A 25,336-nucleotide genomic window follows, 5' to 3' on the forward strand; every position below is an offset into this window, starting at 1 on the left:
CCTTTAGTTTTCATGCACTACAGGCAGGAGTGTACAAATTCCAAGACTTATAAAGGTGAAAACCTTTAAACCTTAGAGAGTATGAAAATACCCTTTCGTAAGAGAGGGTGATCAATCCTCATGTACCTTAAGGATTCAGGGTATAGCCAATAATAAAGAAATTGTCAGCCACCGTTACATGAACTAGTCCCGCTATCTTGAACTATTCCTGGATAACTTGCGTTCCAGTTGGGGTGTTTAAACCCAATTCGAGAGAAAGGTGAATACCTTTAAACCTTTGAAGGGATAAGGATCCCTTAAACGTGAGAGAGGGGGCCAATCCTCTAATCTTTCGATTCATCTTAGGTGTATATCCTGGAGTTACATCCTGAAGCATATCCTACAAAACACCTTTAAACTAAGGTGGGTGTTAGCTTGGCTAATACCCCTCCGATGCTTAAGTCTGTATTGGGTTCAAAAGAATAAATTAAATCAAACATATTTAAAAGAGAAAGAATTCATACCATCCAAAGTTAGAAATTAAATTATAAACTCACTTGAAATAAAGCTTAAGGTGTATAGCATTCCAGGATCTTTGCAACATATCCCCTTCCATATTCTTGAGTCGGTATGCTCCTTTCCCAGATTCTGATTCAACTTCATAAGGTCCTTCCCACTTTGGGGCAAGCTTCCCATCAGCAGGATTAGTAGTATTCTGAAAAGCCTTCCTTAACACCCAATCTCCAATTTGAAACCTTCTAGTCCTTAAATTCTTGTTATACGATCTGGATATCCTCTGTTGATATGTTGCCATCCTAAGCTTTGCTGCATTTCTTGTTTCATCAACAGTATCCAACTCTTGACACAAGGCTTCAGGATTTGACTCAGGACCCTAAGGCTTGATCTAGCTATAGGTATCACCATTTCTGTTGGGATCACTGCTTCTGCCCCAAATACCAAAGAAAACGGGGTTTGACCAGTAGCACTCTTCACAGTTGTCCTATCAGCCCATAGGACAAACGGTAGTTCTTCTGCCCATCTTCCTTTTTTAGCACCTAATCTTTTCTTCAAATTGTTGACAATTATCTTGTTTGAGGATTCTGCCTGTCCATTTGCTTGAGGATGTACTGGAGTTGATGTTATCATCTTGATTCCCCAACTTTTGCAAAAATCAGTAGTTCTCTTACTGATGAACTGAGAGCCATTGTCACAAATTATCTCAGCTGGTACCCCAAATCTGGTCAGGATATTCCTCTTTATGAAGGATACCACTTCTTGATCCCTGACTTGGACAAAGGCCTCGGCTTCGACCCACTTGGAGAAATAATATGTCATTGCTAGCATAAAAACTTTACCTCATGAATGGCCAAGGGGAAACAATAAGATATAATGGCTCAGCAGGCTGATGTAGTATATTGCTGTTCCTCTGGTATGCATCACATCTTCGAGTGTATTCTACAGCATCCTTTCTCATAGTTGGCCAGTTGTAACACCCGATCTTATAAATCAAGGTTTAACGTATAATTTAGCAAAACAGTCATGTAATTAAGTTTACATATACATCGGAATTACGGGTTTATTAAAACCTTTTACAATTTAAAAGTTTAGAACATATGTAATTAAGTTCGTCATTTAAAAGTAACAACGAAATGTCGTGCGGAAGCTTATTTCTTGATCGTGTTCGGTTCTTCATTGTGCTTGATCGTCCTCTGGTGCTAGAATTTTACCTGAAACTCATAAAACATGAGTTGAATTAGTCATACGTAACTTAGAACGTATTTAAACGGGTTCGCAATGCATATACGGTTAAAATAAATGATTTTCGCGAAACTGACACATGCTCGCGTAGCGCTACGGCCCGTCGCGCTACGCTAGCATGTGTTTTCGACAGACTGTTGCAGCTGGTTGCTGCATATTTCCAGCATAACCTGATTTCACGGAAACGAGCATAATTCACTCATTTTTAATCCGTTTTAACCGATTCTTTTTCCTACACGTCCGTAATTTAATTCTCCATCTTATGGTGTTAAAACCCAACATCCGGCATAACGAAATTTCAGACTTTTAAGTCCTCGACTTAATACCTTTTTCCAAAGTTTTGACCCGTTCATGCGTTTATCAAACAAACATGTTTTTTTGATCTCAATTTTGCATGAACCTTATAGTTTCAATATTGTCTATCATATTAGGTTCAATTCACGAGTTTATGCATATTCTTAAACCTGTTTGTACTTAAATGCTTATTTTGACCCATTAAGGGTATTTAAGCACTTTTTCGCATAATTCATACTCGTTTATTCTAGCATCTTATTTCCACAATATTTATCAAATGATCTTCCACCACAACTATATGTGTGGAGGATTTAATTTGGGTATATATATATATATATATATATATATATATATATATATATATATATATATATATATATATATATATATATATATTCCGAGTTTTACTCCTCGGGTTATCATTTTACGGCAAAGACTCATATAGGGTCATTTGACCCAAGATTTACCCTTTTCACTCTTTATACTTATTCAAAGTATTTGCTTGATCTTATAACTTGTTTTTAAACAACTCTTAAGGTTCATTTGCTCGATTTTTCTTACAAGGGCGTTTTGGTCATCTTAAATCCTTCTTTACAACAAAAGACTTTTCATGTCGTAATTGACCAAAATTCCACTTTTAAACTAGGATCTTGTTTAAATAGTCATTATGATTTTAAGACACAATGTCTATAACTTAAATCATTCGGCTTATTTAAAAGATAACCAAATGTCCATTTTAACTTGTTTGGCCCTCATTAAACTTCAAGTTCTAATGATGAATTGACCAAATATACATACGTGGCTCGAATCAATATATTGACTCGTTTTGATACCTTGCCTTAGTAGCCTCTAAGCGATAGCGATGTACATATCCATCTGATTTTTTTATTTCTATGATCATATAGCTCAACAAACCATTAGTCGATATTGTCAAAGGGTGATAATTTCACCTTTTGACCCGTTTGGTCTAAAGGACCATGAGACTCTATGAGATGATATTTATTACCATCTTATCCATATGACTAACTGCAGTTTACACCGTATAGTCGTTTTACTTGTAAATCATCTATTAATTCCTTTTTATCCATTAAACATGATTTATGATCATTGTCTTTTGTTCCGGACCGCAATTGCCAAGTCGGAACATCATAATTTAAAACAAGACTTACTATTCACGACCTATCAAACCAATAGCTATTAAATAACTAGAGTGTAAGCTTTACTTACCTCGCATCACGAATACGCCTTTCTTCTCATGCTTGATTCGTTTGACCGCTTCTTTCCCTAGCCTCCACCTAGCTCGTTAGGCGTCAAACTATTGTCAACATTTACGAGGTGGTTAAATTAGTCATTAAAAATCACGACTATTCCACCTCACTTATTTTCTTTGTCGAAACTTCTATTCGACTTCTTCATTAGTTAACTTAACTTATCAAAAGTTAACTACTTTGATCATTTACACAATTAAGTCTAGATTAACTTTATGCTTTGAATCGTTATCGGTTCATACTTCGCATAATTTGTCATATTATTCAAATATGTGTTTCACCCGAAATTTTTCACATTTTAGCATTCATTTAGGCATTTTATCAAACACCTAATTGGCATACTTTCACACATTTAAAAACTAATTCATAACTAGTTATTTTTACCAAGGTTAACATCAAAATTCACTACTATCACTTATGATCAAATACTCAAACTTGCAAATTGTTTAAGTATTTCCCGATTACTTAACATGCATGATGATTCTAATCATAATCATATCATCAATTCCATCTTATGACTAATACCCACTTAGCCTAGTATAGGAATTCATTCAATCATTCAATTCATAGCATGTTATGTATGATTTTCACTTAGGGTTTCGTTCCTAAGCAAGTATACATCTCTAATCTAGCCATGGCTTCTCTAATTCATGCCTAATTCGCGATTAGGATGATTATCAAATTTTAACAACTTCACGAATGTTAGAAATTCGACATACCTTACGATCCCCTTGACTAGGTGATCACGAGTTTGTGTTCATGCATTGATTTGGCTCTTGATTTGGGCTTCGATTTGATCAATTTGTTGAACTAGGGTTTAGAGCCCTTGTTCTTGCTCCTGGGCGTACACACACACACACACACAAAGTGTGTGTTGTGTTTTAATTTTTAGTTTATAAAACTTAAGTTTCTTTTGTTCCAACTTTGGCCCCTTTAGTTCCAACTTTTTATAAAAGGTTTACTAGTCCTTGTTTTTCTTTATTGTTTTCACTTAGCTACACTTTACTAACTAGGTAAATCATTCCTAGTTAACTTAGTGGGTTTCCGGGAGTTAGAACCCGTTTTTTTTTTCAGTCCTGTTAACTCGGGCTTCCTATAAGCTTTGTTTTTCTCAAAAGCTTTTATTCTCTTTTTATTTTAATATCAGGATTATTGTTTAAGTCCTAATATTCTTCGGGTTAAATTTTACCATTAACGGTATTTTACCCGTCTCTTAGTATTAACAGGGTTTGATTACCAAACCCGTTTTCGGGGTGTTACAAGTCTACCCCCCTTAAAGAGGTTTCGTCCTCGAAACCTTTTTCTTACATGATTTATCGAGTTTAACTCCATGCATTTGATCTCGATAATCAATTGAGCATTGCTCATATTTTAACCAATGGTTGGTATTACCCGAAAAGTATGATAATATCCTTTTGGTTACAAAACATCTACGTACCTCATACGACATAATGCAACTTGAAATAACGTAATTTCGCTATTTCTACTAGTTTAGTTAACTTAGCGATATCCATCGCTTTTATATATTATCGAACTCTTTGTGAATCCGTTACCTTGACCCGTTTAAAGGTCTTTAGTGAAATCTTTCACTTTTAGAAACAATTTCTTTTGTTTTCAAATTCATTTATTCGGTTCAGTTATACCGAATCCACCGCTTACAAGCAACCAAATTTATTTAAATGACCTTAACCGGTCTCACTAACTAGACTTATTAGTCCAGTTACTCTTTACCGCTCGCTTGGTTATAATGTGATTCCACTTCACATTGCATTTTTTTTACCGTGATTATGTCACGTCATGCCAAATTTTATATCAACTTTTTATTTTAAAAAATATCACATTTTCGAATATATCGTCTTGCGCCTATCAGTGTCAAGACTTATATTTTCATGCTTACTATTTACATGTCTATCAGAATTCATATTTGTAATAACGTTATTTCTTACCAAAACTGAAGTTCTAGTTTAGCCTCATGGGCTGTTTTATTAGACTTTCACCTCTTTAAGGTGAAGTCCTCATAATTTATTTCTTTCTAATCATGACCCGTGGGTCGTTTTAGTCTCGTAGACCTTTCCATTGTTTATAACCCCAAAGGTTAGGTTGATCCCGTGGATCATTCCTTACTCATGTCATGCTTAAAATACATGTTTGGTGTCAATGCATCATGTTTTTGTCTAAAATTATTTATTTTCGCCTTGGTATTTTCTTTGACCTTGACCGTAGTCTAAGGCTACATTCGTTTCCTTTCGGACAAATTTTCCGACTTTATGACTTCTCACGTCACTTATGCGTCGATTTATCTTATGCTCCCATTATCCAGTTTACATACATTCATATTTGATTATGCCCCATTGCCGGGCTCATTATTCTTTTGCTTTTAACGCTACCATTATCCTGCTTGCGTTTACTCATGTCGTCCGGCATGATATTATATTCGACCCGTTCAACTTTAAAATAGTTGAACATAATTTATTCAAAATTTCTATTTACATTGTCTTGTCGTCTTTTAGTTATGACTTAAAACCCGAGTCTTTTAACATTCCATCTGAGCTCCCGTTTCTCGGTTTATGCATGTGTTTAATTCTTACCCATCAACCGGTTGTTTTACCGAAGTCGTTATTATTGCAACCCTCCTGGCATGCATTAAGACTTCGCTTCATTTTTATATTCAGACTTCGTCCTTAAGTTTGACGTTTTACAAAAAACGACCCGTTAAGGGACATATTTGCATTTTCCGGGTTCGAGTGTAAGTACATCCCCTCCCAGTGCATGTCTTAATCATTTCACATGTTTTGCATTCTCCGGGTTCGGGTGTAAGTACACTCCCTCCCAATACTTGTCTAAATCATTTTGCATGTTTGCGTTTTCCGTGTTCGAGTGTAAGTACACTCCCTCCCAATACTTGTCTAAATCATTTTACATGTTTGCGTTTTCCGGGTTCGAGTGTAAGTACACTCCCTCCCAATACTTGTCTAAATCATTTTACATGTTTGCGTTTTCCGGGTTCGAGTGTAAGTACACTCCCTCCCAATAATGTCTAAATCATTTTACATGTTTGCGTTTTCCGGGTTCGAGTGTAAGTACACTCCCTCCTAATACATGTCTAAATCATTTTACATGTTTCTTGGTCCCTTCCCTCGGGCTCATTATCCTAATATAATATAATACGCTTCCGTCACTCGGCTGTGCGTTTACATTATTATCAAATATTTTGCTTATCTAATTCATTTGGGTACTTTTTAATTTGTCCCACTCACCCCGTCCTTACTACATTGGATGTAAGCATGTCCATCATAAAAAGTTCATGGTACCACGTGCTTACCACTTACTTGGCCAGAGTAAGCGATCAACACCTTGTATACATGACCTTTTTATAATTTTCACACTACACCCCATGTAAGTAATACCTCTATTTGTTTCTCTTGGAAACAATATCCCAGATAGGTTTTCTATTCGGGTTTTTCCATGTTTTCAATCTACATATGCAACTTTCAATCTCTACGTATTTGTTACATATTACTTTTTGTGCAATTAAATTTAAAACGTGCACCTGGTACTGCTTGCCCTGACAGGATTCTCTTGCCATCAGCCTTGTTTGCGATCGCTACGCGATTTAGGTCCTTGGTGAGCATGTTCCACTTGTCGTACTTTGGACCGTTCCTCTGTCAAGTTCGCAATTCGTTAAACTCCTGCCATCTTTAGATGCGAGTGTCCTTCAACTAAAACATTTACAAGAGTTAATAATATCAACTTCAATAATCGCCCGTATTATAATACAAGGCTTTTTTTACTATACGCGTCAACGCACGTATTTACGTCAACTATTTTAATCTTTTTAATTAGGGTAACGTGTATTACACGATAACCATATGTGTTGTTCTCAACACTTTAATCATACCAACCCATTAACATACTTGTACTTACCGGATTTGCGATCAAGCCTCGAACCGAACACTTTGTTCTTTTAACCTTGAGCTCTGATTACCAACTTGTAACACCCGATCTTATAAATCAAGGTTTAACGTATAATTTAGCAAAACAGTCATGTAATTAAGTTTACATATACATCGGAATTACGGGTTTATTAAAACCTTTTACAATTTAAAAGTTTAGAACATATGTAATTAAGTTCGTCATTTAAAAGTAACAACGAAATGTCGTGCGGAAGCTTATTTCTTGATCGTGTTCAGTTCTTCATTGTGCTTGATCGTCCTCCGGTGCTAGAATTTTACCTGAAACTCATAAAACATGAGTTGAATTAGTCATACGTAACTTAGAACGTATTTAAACGGGTTCGCAATGCGTATACGGTTAAAATAAACGATTTTCGCGAAACTGACACATGCTCGCGTAGCGCTACGGCCCGTCGCGCTACGCTAGCATGTGTTTTCGACAGACTGTTGCAGCTGGTTGCTGCATATTTCCAGCATAACCTGATTTCACGGAAACGAGCATAACTCACTCATTTTTAATCCGTTTTACCCGATTCTTTTTCCTACGCGTCCGTAATTTAATTCTCCATCTTATGGTGTTAAAACCCAACATCCGGAATAAAGAAATTTCAGACTTTTAAGTCCTCGACTTAATACCTTTTTACAAAGTTTTGACCCGTTCATGCGTTTATCAAACAAACATGTTTGTTTGATCTCAATTTTGCATGAACCTTATAGTTTCAATATTGTCTATCATATTAGGTTCAATTCACGAGTTTATGCATATTCTTAAACCCGTTTGTACTTAAATGCTTATTTTGACCCATTAAGGGTATTTAAGCACTTTTTCGCATAACATACTCGTTTATTCTAGCATCTTATTTCCACAATATTTATCAAATGATCTTCCACCACAACTATATGTGTGGAGGATTTAATTTGGAGATATATATATATATATATATATATATATATATATATATATATATATATATATATATATATATATATATATATTCCGAGTTTTACTCCTCGGGTTATCATTTTACGGCAAAGACTCATATAGGGTCATTTGACCCAAGATTTACCCTTTTCACTCTTTATAGTTATTCAAAGTATTCGCTTGATCTTATAACTTGTTTTTAAACAACTCTTAAGGTTCATTTGCTCGATTTTTCTTACAAGGGCGTTTTGGTCATCTTAAATCCTTCTTTACAACAAAAGACTTTTCATGTCGTAATTGACCAAAATTCCACTTTTAAACTAGGATCTTGTTTAAATAGTCATTATGATTTTAAGACACAATGTCTATAACTTAAATCATTCGGCTTATTTAAAAGATAACCAAATGTCCATTTTAACTTGTTTGGCCCTCATTAAACTTTAAGTTCTAATGATGAATTGACCAAATATACATACCTGGCTCGAATCAATATATTGACTCGTTTTGATACCTTGCCTTAGTAGCCGCTAAGCGATAGCGATGTACATATCCATCTGATTTTTTTATTTCTATGATCATATAGCTCAACAAACCATTAGTCGATATTGTCAAAGGGTGATAATTTCACCTTTTGACCCATTTGGTCTAAAGGACCATGAGACTCTATGAGATGATATTTATTACCATCTTATCCATATGACTAACTGCGGTTTACACCGTATAGTCGTTTTACTTGTAAATCATCTATTAATTCCTTTTTATCCATTAAACATGATTTATGACCATTGTCTTTTGTTCCGGACCGCACTTGCCATGTCGGAACATCATAATTTAAAACAAGACTTACTATTCACGACCTATCAAACCAATAGGTATTAAATAACTAGAGTGTAAGCTTTACTTACCTCGCATCCCGAATATGCCTTTCTTCTCATGCTTGATTCGTTTGACCGCTTCTTTCCCAAGCCTCCACCTAGCTCGTTAGGCGTCAAACTATTGCCAACATTTACGAAGTGGTTAAATTTGTCTTTAAAAATCACGACTATTCCACCTCACTTTTTTTCTTTGTCGAAACTTTTATTCGACTTCTTCATTAGTTAACTTAACTTATCAAAAGTTAACTACTTTGATCATTTACACAATTAAGTCTAGGTTAACTTTATGCTTTGAATCCTTATCGGTTCATACTTCGCATAATTTGTCATATTATTCAAATATGTGTTTCACCCGAAATTTTTCACATTTTAGCATTCATTTAGGCATTTTATCAAACACCTAATTGGCATACTTTTACACATTTAAAAACTAGTTCATAACTAGTTATTTTTACCAAGGTTAACATCAAAATTCACCACTATCACTTATGATCAAATACTCAAACTTGCAAATTGTTTAAGTATTTCCCGATTACTTAACATGCATGATGATTCTAATCATAATCATATCATCAATTCCATCTTATGACTAATACCCACTTAGCCTAGTATAGGAATTCATTCAATCATTCAATTCATAGCATGTTATCTATGATTTTCACTTAGGGTTTCGTTCCTAAGCAAGTATACATCTCTAATCTAGCCATGGCTTCTCTAATTCATGCCTAATTCGCGATTAGGATGATTATCAAATTTTTACAACTTCACGAATGTTAGAAATTCGACATACCTTACGATCCCCTTGACTAGGTGATCACGAGTTCGTGTTCATGCATTGATTTGGCTCTTGATTTGGGCTTCGATTTGATCAATTTGTTGAACTAGGGTTTGGAGCCCTTGTTCTTGCTCCTGGGCGTACGCACACACACACACACAAAGTGTGTGTTGTGTTTTAATTTTTAGTTTATAAAACTTAAGTTTCTTTTGTTCCAACTTTGGCCCGTTTAGTTCCAACTTTTTATAAAAGGTTTACTAGTCCTTGTTTTTCTTTATTGTTTTCACTTAGCTACACTTTACTAACTAGGTAAATCATTCCTAGTTAACTTAGTGGGTTTCCGGGAGTTAGAACCCGTTTTTTTTTAAGTCCCGTTAACTCGGGCTTCCTATAAGCTTTGTTTTTCTCAAAAGCTTTTATTCTCTTTTTATTTTAATATCAGGATTATTGTTTAAGTCCTAATATTCGTCGGGTTAAATTTTACCATTAACGGTATTTTACCCATCTCTTAGTATTAACAGGGTTTGATTACCAAACCCGTTTTCGGGGTGTTACACCAGTAGCATCCCGTTCTTAATACCTTCAAGAACAATGATCTGCCCCCAGTATGGTTGCCACAGTCTCCTTCATGTATATCCTGAAGTACCTCCTTGGTTTCAGGATCCTCCAGACATCTTAGGTATGGACCTGCAAGAGACTTCTTATACAAAATATTATTTATAATAGTGAAACGAGATACCTTCATCCTGAAAGCCTTAGGATTTTCATCCTTAGGGATGTCCCCTTCTTTGAGGTATTGCATAATTGGAGCCGTCCAGGATTCAGGATTCTTCTCAGGATATTTCTCACCAGGATCCTAGGTACTTGCTACTTCCTTATTCTGAGATTTGAAGTGTTAAATCGCAGGATACAGGATATGTAGTATCGGTATCTGAGTTCCTTCCGGTATCCCGACTGAGGATCCCAAATTTGCCAAGGCATCTGCCTCAGCATTATCCTCTCTTGGTACCTGTTCAAATGTAAAAACCTTGAAATATCCTGCTAATTTTTTGACAATTTCAAGATATTTGATTAAACTTTCACCTTTAACTGCATAGGATCCATTGAAATGGTTAGTGATTAATAAGGAATCAACATATACTTGCAAACTTTTAATATTCATACTCCTGGCCAATTCTAATCCTACAATCAGAGCTTCATACTCTGCTTCATTATTGGTGGCAAGAAATTCACACCTAATAGCCTGGGGTAATATGTCCCTCTGTGGTGATTTTGGTAGTATACCTAATCCTACACCTCTTACATTGGGTGCACCATCGGTATATAATGTCCAAGATCTTGAAGTTTCTCCTGGTTGTTGTAATTCTAGGTCTACTTCATTTTGAATGTCACTACTAAAATTAGCCACAAAGTCTGCTAAAGCCTAAGACTTTATAGCATTTCTAGGTACATATACTAAATCATAGGGACTTAACTTTACGGACTATTTAGCCATCCTACCAGACATCTCAGGTTTCCTAAGCACATTTTAACAGGATAATTAGTTTTAACATGAATCCTACGTGTCTCAAAATAATGTCTAAGCTTAGTCGATGCCATAACTAGGGTTAATATCAATTTTCTAAGTGTGAGTATCTAGTTTCAGCATCTAACAAACTTTTACTGACATAATAAACAGGATACTGCTGACCTTCATGATCCTTTTCCAGAACGGCACTTACTGCACTCCCTGATACTGCAAGATACAGGGATAAGGGTTCACCATCCTCGGGCTTCATCAGCAGAGGTGCACTTGAAAGATACTGCTTCAATCCTTGTAGGGCTGCTTCATGTTTTTCTCCCCACTCGAATTTCTTATTCTTCTTCTTCTTCTTCTTCTTCAGGATATTGTAGAATTCCTTGCATTTCTCTGAAGATCTTGATATAAACCTGTTTAATACCGCTACTCGTCCTGTTAACCTTTGCACATTTTTCATGTTGGATGGTGATTTGATATCCAGGATAGCTTTGATCTGTTCTGGGTTTGCTTCTATTCCCCTCTTAGTCACCATGTATCCTAAAAATTTTCTGCCCCCACTCCGAAATGGCACTTAGCAGGATTCAGCTTCATATTGTATTGGTCCAGGATATCGAATGCACCTTGAATATCCTGGAGATGATCCTCCGCCTTCTTGGACTTTACCACCATATCATCAATATACACCTCCATGGTGTCCCCCAGTTTGTCTTTAAACATCATATTCACCAATCTCTGTATGTTGCACCTGCATTTTTCAAACCGAAAGACATGACATTATAACAATAAATACCTGTTGGTGTCAGGAAAGTAATATCCTCCTGATCGGATGGCCCCATTTGGATCTGCTGGAATCCTGAGGATGCATCCATAAAGGCCAGCATTTCATAACCGGCAGTTGCATCCACCATTGAATATATATGAGGCAAAGGAAATGGGTCTTTAGGACATGCTTTGTTCAGGTCTGTGTAATCTACACAAACTCCCCATTTCCCATTCTTCTTTTGAACCACGACCACGTTTGCTTGCCATTTGGGGAATTTGACTTCCCTAATCATCTTGGACTTTAATAATCTTTCAACCTCTTCCTGTATGATTGCGTTTCTTTCAGGAGCAAACTTTCTTCTTTTCTGCTGAACGGGCTTGAAAGACCTGTCAATCCTAAGCTTGTGAGTTATAATATTTTTAGAAATATCTGTCATATCCTCATGCTTCCATGCAAACGTGCACATCCTGCATTTTAGAAAATTAGTTAGCTGGTTCTTAATATCCTAAAATAGGGAGGGGCTCATGCGAGAACTCCATTTATTGCGAGAACCAATGTGAACACAACCTAAAATAGCTAAAAAAACCTAACCCCCCCCCAAAAAAAAAAAACCTAAACCCCCCCCCCCCCCCCCCCCCCCCCCCCCCGCCCCCCAAGCTAAAATGTTAAAAACTAAACCCCCAAAAACCTAAAAAAAATCTAAAAAAATCAAAAAAAAAAAAATCTAAATTTTTTTTTTTAATATTTCTTATGCTCAAATCGCTACTTTTAGTGGCCAAAATTTTTTTTTTTTTTTTTTTAAAAAAAATTTTTTTTTTGGCTTTGAAAGTAGCGATTTTTATATAAAAAAAATTAAAAATTTTTTTTTGTGTGATTTTTAGCTATTTTTAGGCATTTTTTGTTGTGTTCACATTGGTTCTCGCGGTTCTTGCAATAAGAGGTGGTTCTCGCATGATATTCTCCCTATATATATATATATAGAGTAAGGTTCATTGGTGAATACTATAAAAGTGGGAAATCGGGGAACACTCTTAAAAATTCAACTTAAAATGTTAAAAATCATTTTTTAAAAACTTTTTTCCATGCTTTTCCTTATAAATACATGTAGAAGCATTTTCCTTATAAATACATGTAGAAACATTTTTAATATAAAAAATCAAAAACAAAAAATATAAAAAATGTTTAAAAAAGGCTAATTTTTTTTTTATAAAAATGATTTTTTTATTGAAATAGTTTCTACTCATTTTTATAAGAAAAAGCGCTGAAAAATTAAAAAAAATGATTTTTAACATGTTAAGTTGAATTTTAAGAGTGTTTTCCGGTTTACCACTTTTTTAGTATTCCCTAATAAACCCTACCTATCAAATGTTGAGGAGTATTTGAACCGGGGGTTGTCTGGGGGAGAATATCTAAAGAATTATTTATGATTTTGAGTATTAGGGTCCCATATTCACGCAGGCAAATCTCTCACAGTTTTGCATAATCCATGAACTCCATGTTTGTTTTGTAATGTAAGTTAATATGATTAATGTTGTATCCCGCTACAAATGTGCATTATCCTTGCTTGTTTCTAATTCTTTTTCTAATTCTTTACAAGTGGGTCCATATGTTTATTGAGCTTTTTCGATGTCTGTTGTATCTTTTTCATTATTAAATGTCTACGTGAAACTTCATAACCTTTTAACTTCTTGTGGGTAGCCAGTATATATATGAACAAGTTCTATGATTTATTCATCCATTCAACTACAATATCTCTCTCATGTATGCATTCTGTAGGCTTTAATTCTTATATTAGCTTATACTATTAATCTTTCTATCAACTATGGCTGAGGATGACAGTGTAGCTCCCATGGAGATAACATGGAAGCATCCGGTATTTGCTTTCTTTAAAGATATTAGGTACATATTTTCCTTTTTTAATATTAGTTTTTTTCATAACTGCAATGAGCTTTTAGCACTAAAATGAGATCTCATACTTTAAGGCATAAATTTGTTATTTTTCTATTATGTTCGCAGGCTAGTCTTCAAGATGGATTCCCTTGGAAAGGAAATACTTACTATTGCTGTACCTGCAGCCATGGCATTCGCTGCAGATCCTGTTGCTTCTTTGATTGACACCGCATTCATTGGTCATATAGGTTCCAAAGAAACAAATTAAGCTATAGTTTAATACATCCATGCATAATTCGAAGTTTTTTTACCAAGTTTATTTAATTTACACTTTTGCATAGGCGCGGTGGAAATTGCTGCCGTAGGAGTATCCATTGCTATTTTCAATCAAGTTTCAAAGGTAGCCATTTTCCCACTTGTTAGTATTACAACTTCATTTGTCGCTGAGGAAGAAACTATAGAAAGACTGAAGAGTAAAGTACCCAAAGATGAGAACATGGAAAAGAGTTATATTAATACAGACGAGTCCATGAAAGATGATGATGATGATGTCAAACTTGAAAACTTAGAAAATGGTTCGATAATAAAAGAGGAACAAGACGACTTGCCAGCAGAAGAGGGTATGTTTTTTTTTTTTTTTTCCTCATAAAACAAAGTGTGTATTCATAGTCTTACGCGTGTCTTTGTCATACTAATAATTTTTTTTATCAGGTTTCAAAACAAGTCCACGGAAGCATATGGCCATAACTGAAAGCACCCAAAATAAGTTGAAGTTAAAGAAACAAAAGAGAAACATCCCATCAGCATCAACTGCACTGCTGTTTGGTGCCGTTCTCGGTATTCTAGAAAAATTACTGTGTCTTTCTAGCTGAACCTCTTTTGAATTTGATGGGAGTAAGACATGTAAGTATTTTTATAAAATTTTGAGTTTGTTGTGCTTAGTATATATAGTAATTAGTCATCTTTCATTGCATAATTACAGGGTTCTAAAATGCTATTACCCGCACATAATTATTTAACGTTACGTGCACTTGTAGCTCCAGCAGTTCTTCTCTCCTTATCCATGCAAGGTGTCTTTCGTGGTTTCAAAGATACTAAAACTCCTTTATATGCCACTGGTACGTCCCGTATAACTTCTTCTTAGGCAGTACAAGACCAAATAACTATTAGAAGAGATATATTAGTTGTGGTTTATTGTAATCGTTCTTATTGAGTCATTGTATATACTCCTGATAACGTTTTCATTGTTGTATAAACGGGGGCGTACTATCTATAACTAATCGACTATATATAAGGAAATACTATACTAATTAGTGTTGCTGGTTAACGGTCCAACATATTTTCTTGTTCTAATGCAGTTATAGGAGATGTCGCAAACATAATCTTGGATCCAATTCTTATCTTTGCTTGCAAATTGGGAGTTAGTGGTGCAGCCATTGCACATGTTCTTTCCCAGTAATTGTTCCAAATTTCACTTGTCAACCTTAAAACATATGAATGATGTTGCTTGTGACCTAAGTAAACATCTTATATTTTCCCAGGTACTTAATATCAATAATCTTGCTAGTCAAGTTAATGCACCAAGTTGACCTGCTACCTCCAAGTCTCAAAACTCTACAATTCAGTCGGTTTCTTAGTAATGGTAAGCGTTATTTAGCACTGTTTCCAATCAGTAATAAAACTATGTTGCACAATCAAGTGATCCTAATTATATCTCCCTACAGGTTTTCTATTGTTGTTTAAGGTACTAGCCACAACTGGTTGTGTAACATTGGCTTCATCATTGGCTACAAGGTTGGGTGCAACACCTATGGCTGCATTCCAAATTTGCTTACAGGTATGGCTGACATCATCGCTTCTTTCTGATGGGTTGGCGGTTGCTGGACAGGTAAAAGTGCCAATATCTAGTTCATTCTTTCTTTCTGAGGTCTTTTATTAAATTTTAAACAATATCTCCAACCGTTGAAACTTATAGGCAATAATTGCTACATCATTTGCTGAAAAGAACTATGAGAAGGCAACATCAACTGCATCACGAGTATTACTGGTACGTTTCTAGTAATGGTTATCAATTTTTTTACGGTGAGAATCTATCACTGTAAACTCATGGGATGAGGTAAAACGTAACTTGTGTTGGGTAAAGGTAGATTTGAACATGTGTGCTCTACTAGAGGATTTAGGCACTTAATTAGCAATGTGCCACCCCTTGAAAGGCTATGATTGTGATATTTTGTGCCCAGTGAATTCACATCCTCGCTACTTTTTGTTTCTTATAATGAATTGTTCCAATTTTCAGATGGGATGTGTGGTGGGCGTGGGACTTGGTATTTTTATTGGACTCGGATTGCAGTTTGGTTCGGGTGTGTTCACAAAAGACATAAATGTTAAACACATTATCACCATAGGCCTACCGGTATGTGTCCAATTTTTTCAACAGCAAATCCATTTTTTAATAAAATGATGTCTTCTCACTAATCATTCATTTTTATCCAATCAGTTTGTCGTTGGAACACAACCAATCAATTCAATAGCATTCATATTCGATGGAGTTAACTTTGGGGCATCTGATTACGCTTACTCTGCATACTCTATGGTTACCATCTTTGTTTAAAAATACCATCATTTTTGTTTACATTAAATATACACGTGTGTTTGTGTATATGTTTACTGGTGAAGTCCAAATTCAAATCAAATTAACATACTAAGCATACAAAGCACGGGATGAAAAAAAAACAAAGTGTCATATTTGTAAAAAAACAATAACTCATATTTAGGGTAATTATATAATTACTCTACAGTAGATATATAATTATTGTACACATGGTTATTCTAGAGTAATGAACATAATTAATGTAGTTATATAATTAACGTAATTATATAATTATATAATTACTTTAGAGTAATAGATGTAATTACTCTAATGTAATAATGATTTAACTCAAACATATCCTAGAGTAATTATATAACAAGCATAATAATATAAAACTAATTATATATTTACTCTACATATAAATAATCTCGGTTAATAAGTAGCAAAAATATGCAACCTTATAAGTATGGTAATTATGTAATTCCTCTACATATATACAATGATGCGGCAGCGTCTGCTTTTCCCCATTGCTTCGTACGCTTAGTACATTAAGCATATTTGTAGCCGAATTTAACACTATATTAAGTGGAAAACTGCATGATCGGAGCAAGAACAGTTCTAGCAGTTCTCAACTTAAACTTGACATTAGCGCTATATATATTATGTACGTATGTGTTTGTATACTTTTATTTATAATAAAAAAATTGTTAGATCCTAGTGGCCATTGGGAGCATCGGATCATTATTTGCTCTATACAGAGCAGCTGGCTTTGTGGGAATATGGGTAGCCTTATCCATCTTCATGGGCTTACGTGCGATTGCGGGCATATGGAGGTAACTTTCATCAACCTTTTCATGAATTAAAGATCTTACAAGCATGTAAATCGCTATTGTATTTACAGGATAGGAACAGGAACGGGCCCATGGTTCTTTCTTTGGAAGTAAAAGATGCTTGTTGGTTACACATGATTTTGATCATCTTCATAAGAAACAGAAGATATTATCATAAGCTTACATGGGTAGATCAAACACATATTAAGTCTTTTGACTTGTACTAGGAAGAATGGATCGGGTGCTATAGTTGGTTTTGTTTTTTTCCATTTGTGTTATTGGTCCAATGTTTTGTCTTAGTATTCGTTTTGTTTCCGTAATTTGTTATCTTGTTCTTCTCTTTCCTAGCCCCTTGCTAGAGTCGATTTTAATAATACTCTTGTTTCTTAATAAAAGAACTAGATATGGAAGATCCATGTGTAGGATATCTATACCAACTTTCTTTCTTGCTCCTAATGCCTCGTATCGAACATATGTCATACATTGCATAACATATTGTTAGTAGAAGCTTTTAGTTACATCGATTTAGATAATAAGTTAAAAAATTAAACATGGTACTCGATGTTATTAGATAATTAAAAAAATTGATGGTGTGTTTTTTTATTAAACTAATTAATGTGGTAAAGGAAAGAAATCAAAACATTTACTAATTGTTTTTTTCTTTTATAAATTGACATAAAGATAGATGTGATTGATTTTTATTAGATTTCATAACTTTTTTTTGTTTTAATTATTGTGAGTAAACATGTCTGTAGCCTACGTCTATGTGTCATGTCTAGTTGTAATGTATAGATTATTTAGAATAGCATGACGAAAGACTATAAACTGACTTATAAAAGGAAGTGATCATTTAGAAGTGGTGGGCTATTCTGATTCTGACTTTGCCAAGTGCAAAAAGATGACAAGAAATCCACTTCGAACTATATATTTATGTTAGCAGGCGGACCTATCTCATGGAAAAGTCATAAACAACAGTTGACTACAACTTCCACAATGATGGCAGAGTACATTGCTGTTTATAACACAACCTGTCATGGAATGTTACTTAGGAATCTGATCACTGGACTTAAAATTGTTAATTCCATTTCTAGACCATTGAAGCTTTACTGTGATAACTCAGCTGACGTTAGTTTCTCGAAAAATAACAGTTTGACTGCAGCTGGTTTATATCTCGATACAAAATATCTGTTCGTACGTGAATGAGTTGAAGAAAATAATCTTTGTATTGAGTATATTAGTACTAAAGATATGCTTGCGGATCCGATGACTAAAGGTCTCCCTCCTAAAGTTTACGAAGAACATGTTCGGCATATGGGATTTAGTAAAGACCTTGTTTAGCATATTGTACTAGCTTATGTTTTATGATTAATGAAATTTCCTCAGTTTGATTTTTGTATGTCTCTTAGAATATGTTCAACCGGTATAATGGCATATAGACAAATAAATTTACAAATCAAACAAAGGGCTTATGCGTATTTTGATGATAACGATTAGGTTTTAAATTAAGGCTATAGTATGACTAATGGGGGTCCTGAGTCGCATGATGATTCAACAGCTGTATTTCTCTGCGATAGTTCTTGTTTAAGGCTAAAGTGAGTGTTAATATCCGACAACATTCTTCCTCGACGGCCACTTATTCTCCGACAAGTCGATCCTGATCAACACCTCCCGAAGCAGCTCCTACGGCATATTCGCCCAACAACTCTGCTTCAAACCGTCATCGTCTTCTTCAAGCCATGGAAGTGTCCTGGATCACACGGCAGGATCTGGTTCTTAATCCGTAATCGAGATTCATATGAGATTTAACTGGAAGAAGATCGATTAAGATATTAAAACGACACATACAGATCCAGAACATGAATATTAACATTAAAACAACAATATTTGAAACGATTACTTATAAATTGATAACAAATGAAACTTATAATGGAGAAATTAGGGTTTAAACGTACCTAGGGCTGCTGAGGTGGCGAGAGTGGAGATGGGGAGCGGAGAGCGGCGGGGGACAGAGGCAGGGGAACAGGGCGGTAAATCGGAAAGATGAGATTGAACCTCGCCATGCCATTTTTGTTCGAGTTCTGGTGTAGGGATGTTGCTAATGGAGACTAGGGTTTTAGAGCAAATGTTTTAGTGTAAGCACGGAGGTGATTCAAATGGATCGAACACTAACAATTATATTGAAATAAGTGTGAACGAAGGAGATAAATCAAGAAGGGGATAAACAAAAAAAAATGGATTTTGTTATAAACAAGAGAGCAAACATAAGAAAAAAGATTTGTTTCTGTAGTATTTCATGTACATATATCATATATAGAGATCAATACTACAACAACCCTAAAGCCCATCAACATTAGGTCAGGCTTGGCCTATGGGCCTGAATGTTTGCATTCATACCACTCCCCCTCAGACATTTAGAAATACACATACACTGTTAACATTATACTACTAGAAAATGTTTACACGATTCTTCAGGGCCGATGTTAACTGATACTGCAGGACCAGTTATGTTGCCTCATTAAAACCTTACTAAGAAAAACCCAGTGGGACAAAACTTATTCAAGGAAAAAGAGTACATACACTGTGTATATTATGGGTACATTACTCCCCCTCAATTTTTCTTGTAAATCTTGATGATGTTGAATCCAATTTTCTGTGACAATTGCTTGACTTGATATTTGGCGTAGTCTTCTTTTATTTGAGTGTTGTTGTCTACATTGTCTTCATACAGTATAGCTTGAGCTTCTCTTGATCAACTCTAATCTACATACTTCTTAAATATGCTGAAATCTTCGACCTTCATAACTTGTATCTGGATTGAGATCGAACTCTATGCGAGTCTAATATATATCAATCATAACCCAGGATGCCATATTGTTCTTGTGGAACTATCCCGTGTATTGAATTTGTAAGTATGTCAAATAATTATTTAATGCGCTTTATAATTCTGCCTCGTTAAAAACCATGCCAGGAAAACCCAATGTGTCACACCCCGAAATTATCAGAGCATTGGCGTGACTGGACTGGTATCTTCATTGCACAGCGGAAGCAAATAAGCTAGTCTTTTAGAAATTGAACGCCCACTAAGTACTCGACTCTTCATGGTTCTCCAATTCCAACCGTGCCTTGTCTTAGAAATGCAACCTGAGAAAGAAACATGCGAAAAATCAACATAAAGTTGAGCGAGTTCATAGTTTGTTTGCAAAAGATTTGAAATAAGTCTTTTGAGTTGTGAAAGGTTTGAAATAAATCTTTGGAATAACCGGTTTTTGAAATAATATTGAGAAAACGAATCAAAAGTCATTTTCTTGCCAAGTTATATGGAAACGTTGTGTTTGTAACACAGTATGTTCATAAAAACCATGTATTTGTAAAGTCTTTTATTTGTAATGTTCGCATAACCGTCAATGCCCACCCTGATTTTGACTCCATACCCGCATAATCCTATGCTTTGAATTTTGTATAAAACATGGTATTTAAGTTGTATGAACAAGTAGTTTCGTAAGTATATATGTCCCTGGTATGTAGCAATAAGGAAAAAAAAAAGAGATCACCAATGGTTTGCAAAGCCAATGGTATGTGTGAAGTGCAAGTAGGAAGACTCAAACCTAGCGGATTTATGCGTTGGGCACAAAGTCACCCCGAGGTCCGTTATGCTGGGCCTGGGGCTGGGCTCGCTACACCCAGATAGATCTACCGCTCCTGTCCCTCGGTCCTACCCTGAGGATTAATGGCCTCAAGTTTCCGCCTACCCACTCATATGATCTAGTAGTAAACCCTCCTTAAGCTAACCATACCATGTATAAAAATGTCTGTAAGTGTCTGTAATCATTGTACATGTATTTTACCCCAGTCTCTAAGACTGATCCTCCCTCAGTCTCTAAGACTGATCCTCCCTCAGTCTCTAAGACTGATCCTTCCTCAATCTTATCACCAGATGATCCCATCCCTAGTCATGAAAATCATTCACCTTTCGATAATACGCATTTGTTTTGTAAAAACCGGTATGTTTAGTATAAACCTTTCGTAAATCATTTGAGTTCCTCGAAATCCCTTCGTATTATGATTTAGAAATACGAGTTTTGCGTATGTTCCAAAACTTTGTATGTTTTTGCAAAACGTGCATGTCTTTCCACCCCGAAAACATTTACAAAAACGTAAATAGTAAAAAGTGGGGGTTATGAACTCACCTGAATATTCATGTGCAAAGCTAGTTAAATACGACTTCGCGATGTCGTTTCCAAGACGAGACTTGCTAGCGTGCATTCTACAATATTCCTAACATGGAATATCTAATAAGTTTCTAAGCAAAAACGGTAACTACACTACGTGTCACCGAGTTCTACCGAATCGTTAATCGAACGATTCGACGGTGTGTTGATAGCTTAAAAGAAACGAAGAAGTTAAACTTGCTAAGTTTCGTTTACTATATGTCGAATGTATATGTCGTTTAGGCGTTCGAAATAAATATATAAGTTATATTTAATTTATGAAAACTTCATCGAGTCGTTGCATGCTTAAAATAAATATATACTATATTTATTTTTGTAAAAGCGAATCCATCTTGTTTGATATTTGGAATAAATATAAAAACTTTATATTTATTTTTACAAAATGAAATCATGTCATTTGATATTCGAAATAAATATGTGAACTATATTTATTTTGTAAAAGATTCGTCGACTTGTATTGGAAAATAAATATATAACTATATCTATTTATAAAAGGATTTGAGTTCGTTTGAAATAAATACAATAATAACTATATTTATTCTTGTTGTCGAAATAATTTCCATATCGTTGTTCTCGTAAGTTGTAAGTCGTTGTCAAAGGAAACTTTATATTTGTATCTCGTAAAAGTCGCTTTATACAATAGTTGTCGTTTTACAAGAAAAGCACGTTTTTATAATAAAACTCGTTTTATTTTACGGGTTTTCTCGAAAAACGGGCAGAGTTTCCTCTGTTTTTGGACGTCCCGACAACACAAGTTGTCGCTATTTTTATCAAAATTCAATCAATTCACGCAATATATATCAAATATGCCAAATTAAAGTGTAAATAGTCGCTAAAGTTATCGGTTGAGCTCGTTCACGGAATAAATAAAATTATAAGAATAACGAAATGTAAAACGCGCCGTTAATCTTTACCATCTTCTCGTGTCGTTTTGCTGCACAAGGTTGACTGAGTGGACCGAGTCACCCGGGTTGACCGAGTTGACCCGCTGAGTTGACTGAGTCAACCGAGTTGAGCTGAGTTGACCGGGTCAACTGAGTTGACTCGGTTTGACCGAGTTGACTCAGTTTGTCCGAGTCAACCAAACCGTTTCATATTCTGACCCGAACCGTCTGACCCGAACCGAATCGTTGACCGTTGACCAGGGTTGACCTGCTGTTGACTGATTGACCGAACCCGAATCTGACCGGATTGAACCCGAAACAGGATCGAGCCGAGCCTGACTTATACCAATCCGTACCAAAACAAAACAACAAAAACAAAAATATGTCGATTATGCTCTGTGTAGCCGTTTCGAGTTTACCCGAAATATATATATAAAAAAATATGCTCACCGGAACTCCCGAACATGAATCTGAACTAGACCCTGAAATCCTTAAACTTTGAACCGCGCTTGAGCTAGATCACCAACTGGAAACCTGAACCGAGCCCTAATCTGCGGCTGTCTTCGTCGAGCTCCGGCGGCCGGAGCTGGTTTCCGCCGTCAACATCCATCATCATAACAGCAGCATAACTCAGATAAAAAAGAAACAACAAAGAACAGAAGATAACAGAGGGTAAGGGTTTTACCGGGAGACCCGTCGACAATGCACCGCCGTCGCCACCGCTGCTCCGCCGCTGACGGCGGGCCGCTGCTGCTCCGTCCCTCTCTCTCCTCGGTGCTTCTCTCTCTCCTCATCTCGTTCCTCTCTCTCTCTTCGCCGTGAAACCACGCCGGATAAAGACGCCGACCGCCGGTCAATGGTGCCGACCGTCGGTCCGCCGCTCACCACCACCACCTCCGGTCCTCTCTCTTTGTCTCGCTTCCCTCTCTCGTCTTTCTCCCTGAGTTGCACCGTCGCACCACCACCGGACGGTGGTGGTGGCGGTTCGACCCGTCAGACAAGAAAGAAAACGGGGGAGTCATGGGGGCCTCACCGGCACCTCCTGACCAACCGGAGCTCCGCCGGTGGTCTCGCAGGTCGGGTGCTTGTTTTCACCGAGAAAGATCGAGAGGGAGGGGAGGGGTGTGGCTGGGTTGGGTTTTGTTTTGTGAGGAAATGATTTTTTTGGATATGTGTTATATTTGTGTGTGTGTGTAGAAAGAAATGAGAGGTGTGTGGTTTGTCTGATACATAACCGAGAGAGAAGGGAAGGATATGATAGGGAGGTGTTTTGTGAGAAAGTGAAGGGCAGGTGTGTGTATAAATAGAGCTCTAAGTTCTTTATTGCCTTTCATGTATATAATTTATATTCAGGTCACGTGTTATATCCATTAAAACAAAATTTTTTGTAGATTTTATGAATATTTTGTCAAGATTTTCAAGGGATTTTGTAAAGATTTCCTAAGATTTAGATGAGATCTTGTATAGATTATCAAGAAATAGATCTAGTATAATATGCGCAGGTTTAGGCTTGTGGGTTTTGGGCTTGGGCCCAGGGCCCACAAGCCCATCTTGTGTGTAAGTGGCCCGTAATTTCTATGCGACCCGATATCGCAATCCAAAATCCATAAACATAAAAATATTCGTGTAACATCCATTTTTGTCGGTGTCATCAGTTTTTCGTACGGTTTCAGTCAGTTGTCGCGTAATATCCAGCAGATTTTCCGTAAATCACCACACGCACACTGTATAGCTGAACAAGCGTTCCAGGGCACACCAAGGGCCTAAATTAAGTTTATTTGCGCTGTAATCACTATTTATTATCGCGTTAATCACCTGTTAATCACGTAATTAAGAGCCATAAATTACCGGTTGTCACACAATGGGACAAAACGGTAGCTAAGGGAAAAGAGTGCACTACACATTATACATAATTAACAACATGATTTATGATGATGTTAAATTAGTACTTCGGGACCTATAAGATAAACTGATACTGCTGGATCAGTTATGTTGTCTCGTTAAAAACCTTACCAAGAAAACCCAATGGGAAAAACTTAGTGAAGGCAAAAAAAGTGCAACATTTGAGATTAAAACTGTAATCTTACCAATACATCTAGCAAGAACGTACTATCAGATGTCGTCTTGTTTGCAAGATACGTCAATGCTCTGATCGCAATTAAGTATGGTACTTCTTGACTAAGTAGTTCAACATCCTTTTCTTGGGGTTGATAAGAATATTTTTTCTAAGTCAAGCGATCAGACAATCGTTCATGTACTCAACGAATGAACTTTTTCTATATAACATCTTCTAGATGTAGTCAGATTGTAAAGGTCATTCAAAATTATCCTCTTTAGTTTGAAAGTCCCCTCTCGATGATGTTTACATTATCACTGTAATAGTGAAATCTTGTTAAATAGATGTAGCTCATTTTATCAATATTATACCTCTCTTTTTAGAGTATAGTCGACTGTACCACATACGTGTAGTTTCCTTTAAGATTCATATATATAACACATATGGGGTTATTGTTTCATAATGCTTTGAGCATTTTTAATCCATCAGGGATTTTTATGCAGATGTCATTTGCAATTGTCTCGTACATGTATACGATGATGACATCCACAAGTTGTTTTATCTGAAGTCATCCTGAGTTGCGAGGCCGCTTAAACATCTAAAGATTATCGCGTCCACTACAGGGGTATACGTTTCCTCGTAATCAACTGCTGGGATTTGGGAAAAATTTTTATGTTAAAATGCGTGCCTTACATCGCAAAAACTCATTATTTACGTTTCCTTTTATTTAAAGACAACCATTTATAACCTA

At 35.9% G+C, this 25,336-nt stretch overlaps 1 pseudogene; it reads left to right on the forward strand.

Annotated features, from left to right (window-relative positions):
* Positions 1-13,928: 13,928 nt before the first annotated feature.
* On the forward strand, positions 13,929-17,231 carry LOC110937990 (annotated as a pseudogene).
* Positions 17,232-25,336: the final 8,105 nt, after the last annotated feature.

Source organism: Helianthus annuus, chromosome 1 (genome assembly GCF_002127325.2).
Source record: "Helianthus annuus cultivar XRQ/B chromosome 1, HanXRQr2.0-SUNRISE, whole genome shotgun sequence".
Taxonomy (NCBI): Eukaryota; Viridiplantae; Streptophyta; class Magnoliopsida; order Asterales; family Asteraceae; genus Helianthus; species Helianthus annuus.